The sequence below is a fragment of the Ursus americanus genome, chromosome 10 (genome assembly GCF_024610735.1).
Source record: "Ursus americanus isolate L20-20 chromosome 10, mUrsAme1.1.p, whole genome shotgun sequence".
Lineage (NCBI taxonomy): Eukaryota > Metazoa > Chordata > Mammalia > Carnivora > Ursidae > Ursus > Ursus americanus.
Genome location: NC_142136.1, coordinates 9,134,532 through 9,146,915, shown reverse-complemented (window position 1 = coordinate 9,146,915; position 12,384 = coordinate 9,134,532). Strand labels below are relative to the sequence as shown.

General features: G+C 40.6%; 1 long non-coding RNA gene across 1 annotated transcript in view; it reads right to left on the bottom strand.

Moving 5' to 3' along the window:
* Window positions 1-3,599: 3,599 nt before the first annotated feature.
* The window catches only part of LOC123802223 (uncharacterized), a 96,294-nt gene continuing 87,509 nt past the window's right edge, over window positions 3,600-12,384 (bottom strand). Inside the window, exons 6-7 of the long non-coding RNA XR_006782460.2 lie at window positions 5,263-5,378; window positions 3,600-5,052 (exon numbers count right to left, since the gene is read on the bottom strand). This is a non-coding gene — a long non-coding RNA (uncharacterized LOC123802223). The remainder of the gene's footprint in view (window positions 5,053-5,262; window positions 5,379-12,384) is intronic.

Here is a 12,384-nt window from a genome sequence, read left to right as displayed (position 1 = left end):
CATCTGCACGATGAAACGTCTATGGTCAACTCAGCAACTGCCAATGCCCCAAGCCAAACTTGCCCGGAGAAGCCAGGAACCCACTTCAGAAAATACCTTTTCCAGTTTATCGTTTCCAGGTTACCTCTCTCCAGTGAGAGGCCCTCAAAATGAGATTCGGGAGCAGAAAAGAAAAGGCCACTTCTCTGAAGGCAATTGCCAGGCAGTGTGAGATTCACGGTGGTTTCTTGGTGGCTTCTTGAGGACCAAAGCTCCCTAAGAATCATGGCAGCATCCCAGTCAACGCTTGAGAATGTCTGCTTTCAGTGCATCAGGCTGAAATAATGGAAAATAGTTGACCTGAGTTTCATTCCTAGCTTTTCCAACAGTCCTAAATCCCCAATTCCCATATTAAAACAGAATACATCAAATGTCTTCAGTTCTCCTGATTTATCCCAGATGGAGACACTGTATTTTCTCTGCCTAGGTTCCAAGCCATTACAGGTAACTGATAAAGAATTTTCCTTGAGTTTGTAATAGTTCGTTTGATATCTAAATATCTGGTATGACAATAAGACCTTCAATCCAGGATGTTTCATTACACATCATTAAAAATATAAACCATATGAACAGAGAGATTATTTCTTCCTATAAGTATTTACTGAGCACCCTACTCAAACACGGGCTTCCATAGACCACTTTGAACTGAATGAAAATGACTTCATTGGGCTTATTTCTTATATTTCCTCAAAAAAAAAGAGGCTCATAAAATCAAATTCAATTCTTCTGGAAGAAAATGCATTGGATTATTTTACCTGTAAACCAAATTTTCCTGTCATTAAGTTAAAATGTGTCTTTCACAAAGCAATGTATTAAAATCAATGTAAAAACTGCAATTCGAAAAAATGTGTCATATATACTAACATTTAGATTACAAAGTAAATAAAGAAAAATGCCAACTCAGAGGATTTACACTTCAGAAAATAAATGACACAAGTTTGTTGGACCATAAATTTCTAGAGGTCAAAAATTAAAGCTACTTAACTTGCTTAATACTGCACCCTAATAATCTTGATGTGTACATGTTCAATTATTTGTATCCTGAAGGTGTGATTTCCACAAAAATGTAGGTTCTAAAGATTACACTGTGAGAAAAATGTCCCATTTCTTTGTTCACGTCAACAGATATTTTCATGAACATTTATAATATTGTAGATTTAAATGCACATAATTGAATTGCTGTCCATGCAGGTGTGAAAAATGTTTAAAATACTGTGTTTGAACATTAATTTGGTTTAATGTATTTTTGGCATCTGGACAATAATGCACTTATACTTTATTACTTGTCTGAATGACATAAATAATAGAATATATACACATATGTATAATGGCTCAATATAATTATTACTTAGCATTAACTTTGTTTTTTTAAGATAAACATGGCAATAAACAATACACAAGTAATTAATCAAGCATATCCAGGCCAATATTTTAGGTTTTATTTAAGGAATTTATAACTTGGATAAAACTGGAATAAAAATATACAAAAATCATATTTTAATCTCAATATCAACCACTTTCCTTCAATCAATAGATATTGCTCAAGCACTAATACACATTAAGATATTTTTTAATTTTACTTCAACTTTTTAAATAAGCACATACTTTATGTCACCATTTCCAAGTTTTTGGATGTGTTTGCTTTAAAGCTCCATTAGTAAACTGAGTATGATATTATTCCATTAAGGCAATATTTTAACCTCAGGTTTCAGATATGTTCAGGTAGCAGAAGGTGGAAGTCCTAATGCACAGTGCAGAACCACGTGACATATTGTTATAGCAAACGTAGGTTACTAAACATAATACTTAACACCATCCTTATTAGGTTATGGTATGAACAGCAGCAGCAGCAGGCACCCAAATCTCAAGTTGAATTTGAGGGGAAAAAACAACATTGAAAAAAAAAAGCCACCATCAGCAATATTTTAGTTTTATTTCCTACACTATGGGAAAAAACACCACTAGTTAAGACGTGACCATGTATTTCTTTTTTTTTTTTTTAATATTTTATTTATTTATTTGACAGAGATAGAGACAGCCAGCGAGAGAGGGAACACAAGCAGGGGGAATGGGAGAGGAAGAAGCAGGCTCATAGCGGAGGAGCCTGATGTGGGGCTTGATCCCATAACGTCGGGATCACGCCCTGAGCCGGAAGGCAGACGTTTAACAGCTGTGCCACCCAGGCGCCCCATGACCATGTATTTCTTGAACACTGAAACTTCCAAGGCAGCTAAACAAGGGAGCGTCAGTCTGGACTAAAATGCAAGCTGTGTTCCATTAGTAGAGCCCTAGGCATCAGCCTACATCTTCTTCCCATTGGTTCACCCCCAAGGGCTGACTTCTTCTCATTGGTCTTCCAGAGGTAGTGCATTTTTTCTAATTGGCCAGCCCAGAGGGTATGCTTTTTCTGATGGTCAGCCTAAAAGGTGTGTCTTTTTTCTAATTTTTTTCTAATTCACACAGAGCTCTGGACTCTTGGCCTTGCTGCCTAGGACGTGTGAAGACCGAGGAGACCCACGAGACGTTCCCATGAGACCAAGGAGACTCTTCTCTGAAGAAGAGAATGTTGACTCACGTTGATCAAAGAAGATAGATTCAGAAGGAATGGTTAAGTTTTGAATACACTACAAAGTATGAAATTTAGATTGTGGCTCATTTCCCACCTTTTTCTAATTGGTTAGCCCAGAGGATAATGTGCCTGATGATATTCTAAATAAATAATTTATTGTTCCTTAAAATCTGAGTGCTAATCACTGGATGTATTGACACCTTTGTACCAGAATCTATTCTCAAGCACCCCATCTCTCCAACTTTTATGTGTTGATTTCTGCACAGGAAGAATATATATATATATATATATATATATATATATATATATAACATAAAAAAGTCAGCATTGAATGGCCTTCGACCAGAAGCAGACTGGACCGCTGGTCTGTATCTAATGTATTTGAGGATTAATAGTTCCATTTATTTACAAAATATTTGCAAATCTGTATCATGCATGCCTGCTGATTTTATCTCCAGCATTTAACCAGCCAATTCGTTAGAAATTTGGCCAGCCTCTGTGAGAAAATCCGCATCCCTAAAAAATTTCGGCTTTGTCTACATGAGACTGACCAATGAATGTTTACAAATTCCAGCCATCTCAGTTAATCCTCCCTCTCTCTCCCTCTCTCTTTCTCCCTCTCTCTCCCTCTCTCTTTCTCCCTCTCTCTTTCTCCCTCTCTCTCTTCACTATGTAACTTGCATGAACACACACATACACAAAACTATTTGAGTTTAATTTTTCCTAAATTGACCATTTTTGTCACGTCTGAAAAGTAAGTAAGAGACACAGTGCTGCCTGCAGAAAGGGATTTAGTGAGTTTTTGAAAACACTGGCTTCAGGGAAGTAAGGATATGCTTTGGGCCATTTCCACAAGGCAGGCCTGAGTAAAATCCTATCAGGTTTGGCTTTAAAATAGTTTTTCCAAGGCCAACACACCATTTTTCTTTCCTCCTCTTCACCATCTCCATTCACTTTGGAATTATGGAAAATGAACAAGTTCACCAACAAGTCATGAGCAAAATGTTTCATTAACTCTTTGCACTCTGCAATGTTATATTTGTACGTTTAAAGCTCGACTCTTAGGGGAAAACTCATGAAGTGTATTTCTATGTTAAGCTATTCATTTATTTGCTATTCGTGTATCTCAATAATTTGTAAGCTGTCTTTTAATTATTCATCTGTTAAAATTTCTTTATTATCTTTCTGTCCTTGGTTCTTGTACTATTTTCCTTTTATCATTATTCTCATTTAAAAGTAATGTGCTCTGAGAATACGGTGTGTTGAGACTTCCACAGGACCTGGTACCTGGCTAATTTTCACTCTCTGATAACTCTTAACATTGTTGTCTTTCTCTGATGATCTGCAGTTTCTCTGTGATGCACTTATGGGTAAATTTATCTCTGTTGAGGCTATTTTATGCACTGTATGCTCTTATCAATTCCAAAATTCTTTATCTCTTCAGATATTTATTATTTGCCATTCTCTTCTTCTCTTTTCCTGGAAATTCTAATATGGAAAATACTGACCCTTTCTTTATGTGTTTGGTTCATGATTTCTTGTGCATGCTTCATGTAAGCTGTTTTTATTTCTCTATTTAAGCACCTTAAGCATACTCACATTAAAGTCTCCGTTGGATTGTCCTATGAAGCAAATGTCATGTGGGTTAAATTCACATTCTAACTGTTGATTTTGTTAGTGGTTATTCTTAGTGTACGATTCAAATGTGTGTTGGAATTAGGCTTTTAGAAGGTGAGCAGGAAGATTTTTGTTTAGACTTTCGTTTCTCTCCCCTCTCCATTCCTCCTCATTCTGCCTGATGGCTGCCTCCATGCAGCACCCGCCAGGACCACTTCCAGAGCAGAACCAATGGCCTTGCTGGTCCTTACAAGTTGCAGTGGTACACAGGGTACTGTACATTAAATCCCCAATGCAGTACTTGACCCTGAAAACTTGCCTAGTGTGTCCGGGTAGTTGCTATCTGGAATATTTCCAGTAACTGTGGCAGGAAAAGAAATAGCGTGGAAAAGCATGTACTAACTTTAAAAGCTTCCTCTTGGAAATGACACACATCACTTCGGCTCATATGGCCCTTTGCAGGTCTTATGACCACAACTGGGTTTGACAATGTTGCGAAGTATAATCCTCCCACAAGATGGGAAACCAGAGATTGGTCATTAGTAATACAATGTTTCAGGTTTGCCCTGCCCAGCGCCAAAGATCTGTTTCCCTCTCCTTTCTCCAGGCTGAATACACTTAACCCCTCTCCAAGGGAAACATCCAAAACTTCCATCCAATCACTGCTCAAAGCAAGGCTCTCTGCGTAATTACACAGTAGTTTCCACATAAGCTCTGGATGCCGCTTTTCTTGACCTGGAGACTCAGGAACTAAAGAGACAAATTATCTGCTTCTCACACTCCCAAAAGACAGTGGGGATGGATAGTACTGGTACATTTGCTTTCTCCTGAAAGAGGAAAAAAGGGAAATTGAGAAACACACACACACACAGAGAAGTTACTAATAAATAGCAAATTCAAACACCTGCTGAACAGATGCTATGAGGACCTCAAATGCCCGGCGTGGGATGTGCTCTGCTCTCTGGGAGTACCTCCCAGCCCACTGTTCTCCACCCGCCTTGGCTCAACTCAGCAGAGGGCCCCCTTTTTCCTCTTACCGTCCTTGACCACAACTTGAGAGAGCATTGAAGAATATGCCTTCCTTAAGAGCCAAGCTTCTCAGCCGGCTTCCCTCTGGTGGCAGTACGGGTGCTGTCTCAGTCTGTCCAGGCTGCTGTAACAGAACACCAAAGACTGGGTGGCCTATAAACAGAAATTTACTTCTCACAGTTATGGAGGCTGGGAAGTCCAAGATCAAGCACTGGCAGATTCAGTGTCTGGTAAGGACCCTCTTCCTTATTCATAGACAGCTGTCTTTTTACTGTGTCTTCACAAGGCAGAAGGGGGAAGGGATCTCTCTCAGGTCTCTTTTTATAAGGGCATGGATCTCATTCATGAGATCTCTGTCCTTATGACCTAATCACCTTCCAAAGCCACTTCCAAATGCCATCTCATTGGGAATTAGGTTTCAAAATATGAATAAACAGCAGGTGTCTAAGTGGCTTATTAAGTATCAATCGTGGTTTCTTTCAGTCCAAGCTGGTGCCTCTTTGTGTTGTATAATTCTCTCAAAAACTTGGGCATCTTGTTATCTATTTTGTTACCATCAGTTTTCTTGTTCTATGCCCCATAGCCCGTGTAAGTGCAGCTACCTTGTGTTCATAAGGCATCGGTGGGAAAGCCACACACAGTCTCTTTTTCTTGAGCCATTTTGTCCAACTACAAGTATTTACTGGGAGAATGTTAATCTATTCAGAAATTTTAACAACAGTGTGAAACATGCTCTTTATTTGATCCTTACCTTAAGACTGAGTAATTAGCCTTTGACATTCAAAGAATTTCTCAATTTTATCTTTTGATGCTTCAGTTTGAGATGTATTTCTCTTTTCAACCTATAGGTCTCTGAATATATAGACTATTTCTATTATTTCTCATTCTTGCTTGCAAATCAGCCAATATTGTTCTGATCCCATCTCTTTCTTGTAATAAACTTTCAAATGCAGTCAACAACAGCCAATGTATGCTCCTAAAAGTTTGTTTTCCCATAAAGCTACAAATTTATTAGGCATATAATTTGCTTTCTAAGTTAACACAGGCAGCCCGTTTTACTAAGTAATTTGCCAATACATAACATGGATTACCATGCTTCTCACCTCCATTATCAGTTTCTTTGCAAACTAATGCCTACCCCATAAACCAAAGCCACATATTTAAGGTTGGTTGTTAAAACAGCACTCCAATCCTGATTCCAATTTCTTTTTTTTTTTTTTTAAGATTTTATTTATTTATGTGACAGAGAGACAGCCAGCGAGAGAGGGAACACAGCGGGGGGAGTGGGAGAGGAAGAAGCAGGCTCCCAGCGGAAGAGCCCGATGTGGGACTCGATCCCAGCACACCAGGATCACGCCCTGAGCCGAAGGCAGCCGCCTAACGACTGCGCCACCCAGGCGTCCCTGATTCCAATTTCTGTTTAAATCGGATGGATCTGATTACACTGCAGGAGTAAACATAGAGTTTCAGTGGCTTAAAACAACAAATGTTTATGTCTGTGCCACATTTATATGTCCATCACAAATAGGACAGTGGCACTGATCCCCATTATTGTTGTCCTCACTCTGGGCTACAGGCTGATAAGAACAGTCACCCTCTGAAACATCACCACTAACCACAGCAAAAGGAAAGAAGAGCATGTGCAGCACGTACTGACTCTAGAAACTTCTGCCTAAAAGTGACACACATCACTTCTGCTCCCATGGTCACACATAATAGGTAAGTATAATCCTCAGGCAGGAAGCAGAGCTAGATTTTGGTGGAAAATGTTAGAATCTATCATTAAAATCTACCAAGTCAAAGAAATATACTTACTATTACTAAACTAGACAAAAGCCAAGCTTGGCTCAGGTCATGATCTCGGGTGGTGGGATGGAGCCTTCTCTCTCTTCCTCTCTGCCCCTCCCCCCCACCCCATGTGTGACCGCACACACACACTCTCTCTCTCTTTCTAAAATAAATACATCTTTGAAAAAATATATTCAACTAATGATAATGAAAAATGGAAGGAAATTTATAACCTAAAATGTTTATATTGGAAAAGAAGAAAAGCTAAAATTTTAATGAGCTAAGAGTCAATCACAGAAATTCAGTAAAAGAATAGCAAATTGCCCAGATAACCTGGGGGGGGGGGAAGAAATGAAATCAATAAGATGGAATGTAAAAAATAAACTAAGAAAAATAATTATAAACTAAAAGAGATCAACAAAGCTTTGCAAAACTGACAAACCTGATAAACTCTGCCCCCCAAAATAAATGGAGAAGCACGCACACACCCGTGCACCCATACAATGCTAGAAATGAAGAAGGGGCTATCGCCACAGATCTTGCAGACATTAAAAGGATAAAAAGAGAGCATCATGAGCAACTTTGTATGAATAAGTTTTTAATGTTACTTACTTAGTTGGCATAGCTTTGTGAATTATTATGAGGTACACACTTGTACTCACTTTACAGATCAAGAAAAAGAACCCTAGCAGCTCCCAGAAAGCCCCCATTGTGTCCAATACCAATCACAGCTCTCTCCCTCCAAAGGTAACCACTCTCCTGGTTTTTATAGCCTCACTTCCTTGCAAGAGATTCTAAGGAAGGAGCTTTAGGAAAAGCTGCCAGTTAGGGAGAAGGAAATCATAGAGTGGTATGTAGGGAGCCAAGACAAAGGAAGAAATAAGTGAGAATGGGAGGAAGGGGACTCTAGTACCCTCAGATGGGAGGTTCCAAAGACTGCTAATATTCTTGTGGGACGGTCCAGTTGAAAGAGAAAGAAGCAAACAAAGCTGGAGGGTGAGTATGAGAACCCAAGAATCAAAAGATATGAGAGAGGGGAGCCTGGGTGACTCAGTTGGTTGAGTGAACAGCTCTTGATTTCAGCCAAGGTCATGATCTCAGGGTTCTGGGATAGAGCCCCACTTGGGGCTTCATGCTCAGCATGGAGTCTGCTTGAGGATTCTCTCTCTCTCTCCCACTCTATCCTCCCCCTGCTTGGTCCCTCTTTCTCTCATTCTTTCTCTCTCTCCCCTGCTAAAATAAATAAATAAACATTAAAAAATACATTTTTAAGAAAAGGATATGAGAGAGCTAAAAGCAATGGGATGCAGAGCCCAAATGAAAGATCAGAGTGCTTCTAGACTTGGAAGCGAAAAGATGGAGAAATTTCTAGTTAATGATTTCGATGTTTAAGTGAAATATGAATCCAAGTTAAGAGTGGGGATGAAGGGATAGGAAGGGGCAATGAGAAATTTATGGGAAAAAGAAAAGGAACAAAACAGTTAACTCAGAAAGTGAGAAAGTAATTTACAAGACAAATCCAGTTGAGTTGTCAGTCAGAGTCAAGTGTCCCTTTGGAATTTTTTATGATTTCTTTAAAGGGAAACCAGAAGCCTGACTGCATGTCTTTCCTCCTGCAATGAGCATCTGTCTGTATGTAAGCACAGAACTTGTGGTTGGATGGGTGAGTCATCACAGACTGGGGTTTTACCAGGCAAAAAACGACAGAAGGAGCAAAAAAAAGGTTAAGGAAATTGCAAGAGAGGAATAATCATGATATGCCATGAGCTCTGAGTTGCACAAGGAAGCCTGTGAAAATAGGAGAAGGGTGTTAGATAGTAAGAAAGTATTGGGGTAGATTAACTGGAGATAATTAATTGATAAGAATTTTTACAGTAAGATTATCTGAGGCCCTGAGCTGTTAGGAAGGGAAGTGGTTGCAGAATTGGGTTAAATTGAGAATTTCAAAGACAGTACAGCTTTTCCCAATGACAAGTTCCCCGTTGGACTGTAGGAGAGGAAGGCTGGTAGGAGAAGGAAGGAAAGGATGATTAGAGAAATGTTGGTCAAGGAACTGAAGGGCCAGCATGCCGGACGGGACATGTCCCAGGATGGGAGGGATGGTATGAGTCAGGAAGAAGGGGTAAGCTCTAGTGGGGAAGCTGTCAGTGAATGAGTGAGAGAGGCCAGATCAGTGGAAAGCAAAGAGGGAAAGAAGAGAATGATTACATTGGCTGGAGACCATCTGCCCATCAAATCAACCCTGCACTTGTTCTATGCCACAGACACTCCCATATGCAATATTTCCAGGGGATTCCTTGCCCTCTGGTTTCTGGTTCAACCACTGGAGAGCCTCTCAGGACATTGGAGGTAAGGAGGCTTGAGTATTAATTCCCCAGGTTAGATCAGGCTGACTGTCCCTTGGCTGAAGGTCACCAATCGCTCAAGGCAACGAATCCTACAAGAGTCTCCCATTCCTGGTTTTGATAATAACTCCTTCCTTCCTCATTTGAAGTGACCTCCTGTTTTGAGCTCCAGGTTCCTGCACTACGGTGCCTGGTTTCTCTACACCCTATTTGTATTTTTCTGAATGCTCCCTTTTTAAAGCCTTCTTTGAATGTTCCTACTTTGAGTGTGCCATCTGTTTCCTCGCTGGGACTCTGACTGATACCATGATAGAATCCAACAGTGTGAGCATGGAGTTTTGCAGAAAGAGAAAGAGAGGGAGAGGGAGAGAGAGGGAGGGAAAGAAAGAGAGGAAGGGAGGGAGGGAGGAAAGAAGGAAAGAGAGAGAGAGGAAGGAAGGAAGGAAGGAAGGAGAGAAAGGAAGGAAGACAGAAAGAAAGGAAGAAAGGAAGACAGGAAGGAAGGAAAAGAAGCCAATGATCCAGAAGTGGTGATGAGAAGGACATCTGCCCCACCACATGGCTCAGAAGTATGTGGTGCACGAGAGAGAGAGAAAAAAACAGTGCCTCCGATTGGAGGGCTCTAGGGGAAGCAGTTTCCTCAGTGACCTGCCAGATATCTGGTAGAACCCACTAGTTGAAAGAATGGCAAAAAAAAAAAAAAAAAAAAAAAAAAAAAAAAATTCACATTGGAGAGGAATATGGAACAAATTGAAGGAAAGCTGTCAGATTACTTAGCTCCTATAGATCTATGACCATTCCAGCACGAATAAATTCCCTTCAAGACAAGGGAATAATGACCCTGAAGTCAATTCAGACACCATCAGCACTGCCTCCTCAGTTTCAGAGAAGAAGGCCAATGCCTCAGTTTCAACAGGCAAGATGGCGGTCACCTGGAACCTTGGGGATGTGATCCTTGCCCAGCAGAGCAACAGAGGTGGGACCTTCACCCACTGGGTCCAGAAAGCGGGGCACTGAAACAAAGAGTCTCTTGAGCCTTAAGAACTAATGATATTTGCTTGCTTAGGACCCATCACTCCTTCCTTCTTCCCTATTTCTTCTTTTCAAAATGGGAATGTCTATCCAATGACTGTCCCACTATTATGTATTAGAAGTACATGACTTGCTTGGTTTCACAGTTTCACAGCTGGAGAGAATTTGCCTCAGGATGAATCATATCTTGGGTCTCACCCATTTTGATTTAGATAATATTTAGACTTTGGACTTCATCCTTTAGAGTTAATGCTGGAATAAGTTAAGATGGGGGGGGAGCTGTTAAGATGGAATTAATGTATTTTGCATGAGAGAAGGAATGAATTAGGGGTGGGAGACCATGAAGGGAATGTTTGTGTCCCTCCAAAATTCATGTTGAACTCCTAATCCCCAATGTGATGGTATTTGGAGCTGGAAACTTTGGGAGGTGATTAGGTTTAGGTGAGGCTATGATAGTGGGGCCCCCATGATGGAATTGGTACTTTCTAAGAAGAGGAAGGGACCAGAGTTTATTCTCTCTTCCATGTGAGGACACAGTGAGAAGGCAGCTGTCCACAAGCCAGGAAGAAAGCTCTCACCAGGATCAGAATCTACCAGCACCTTGATGTTGGATTCCCCAGCCTCCAGAACTGTGAGATATAACTGTCTATTGTTTAAACATTCAGTCGATGGTACTTTGTTACATCAGCTTGAGCTGACTAAAATGGAAGGGAGATGGCCAATTACAGAGCAGTGACAGGAATGGAAGGGAAAGTTGCAGATTGGGACAGACTAAGGGTATACAGAGAACATAAAGGAGATGTCAGGTGGTAATGAATGTCTGCAGAGGTTGGACTTCTGAGGATGACCAAAGCAAACAGGGAATCAAGGCAAACCAGATTACAGGCATATGGGCTTTGGATTCTAGCATTGCATTATGGCCTCAAACATTTCAATTATTGATATTGCAATTGGTCATTCAGGTCATAAGCAGTTTTTTGTTTATTTTTTTGGCAGGCACCAGGGCAAGGTCACTCTTATAGGCTTTGGTCAGTGACCTAACTACAGATAAAGGGCACTACTCTCAGAGTGCAAAGATTATTCTGCAAGTGATAGAAAGCTTTTTAAAATGGAAGAGACTGGGCTGTGTTAAAAGCTGATGGGAAGGAGATCAACACAAAGCAAGGGGTTGAAGACACAGAAGAGAGGACAATTGGTCATGAGTCGTCCCAGAGGCCACCGGAACCCGAGAGTGGGTGATGGGATTGTCTTTCATTCTAGCAGGAAGGAAATATTTTGCTAAGATGTCACAGGATCTGTCGAGAATGGCATGTAATTTACTATGCATACTAATTACTCACAATGAATTTGTAATGGCACACTAAAGTAACAAGCTCTGGGCTGGACAGGTCTGTATCCTCCTCAATGTATTTCTTGTTTCCAGTTTGACCTGCCCTAGGATATCTGCTTCTTTCTTTTTGGGCACTATGAATGTTACTAGAGGCTCTTACCTGTAAGTAGAGCCATGCAAGAATGTAGGTCTTCTATGTATCTGAACACTCAGGGCAAAAATAAGGGTTTCTTCTCTGCCCTCTTTTGATCCAGGAGAAATGTTGTCCATGTAGTGATGATGCTAAAGTTCTTAAAGCTCCTGTGATGGGAGGGGTCCTTAACTCTTTTGAAACCAAACATTGTACTATGATGCCGCCTGCAGAACACCATTACACATGCCCAAGCATTGTCACCTAGGGAGGTCACTAGTTACACTAGCTCCACTAAAGCAGTAACCATCTGCACACTGGGAACAGAGACAGATGGGTCAAAATCAAAAGATCAGTAGGACAAACAAAATCAAATGAAGGAAGTAGTGGTATTTGCCTAAATGATCTGAAAATCAGATACCAAGTCCAAAGTAAATCCAGACAGATCCCATCACCAAAGGAGGCAGCCCAGGGTTCTGTTACAAAAAAAAAAAAAGAGTGAGAA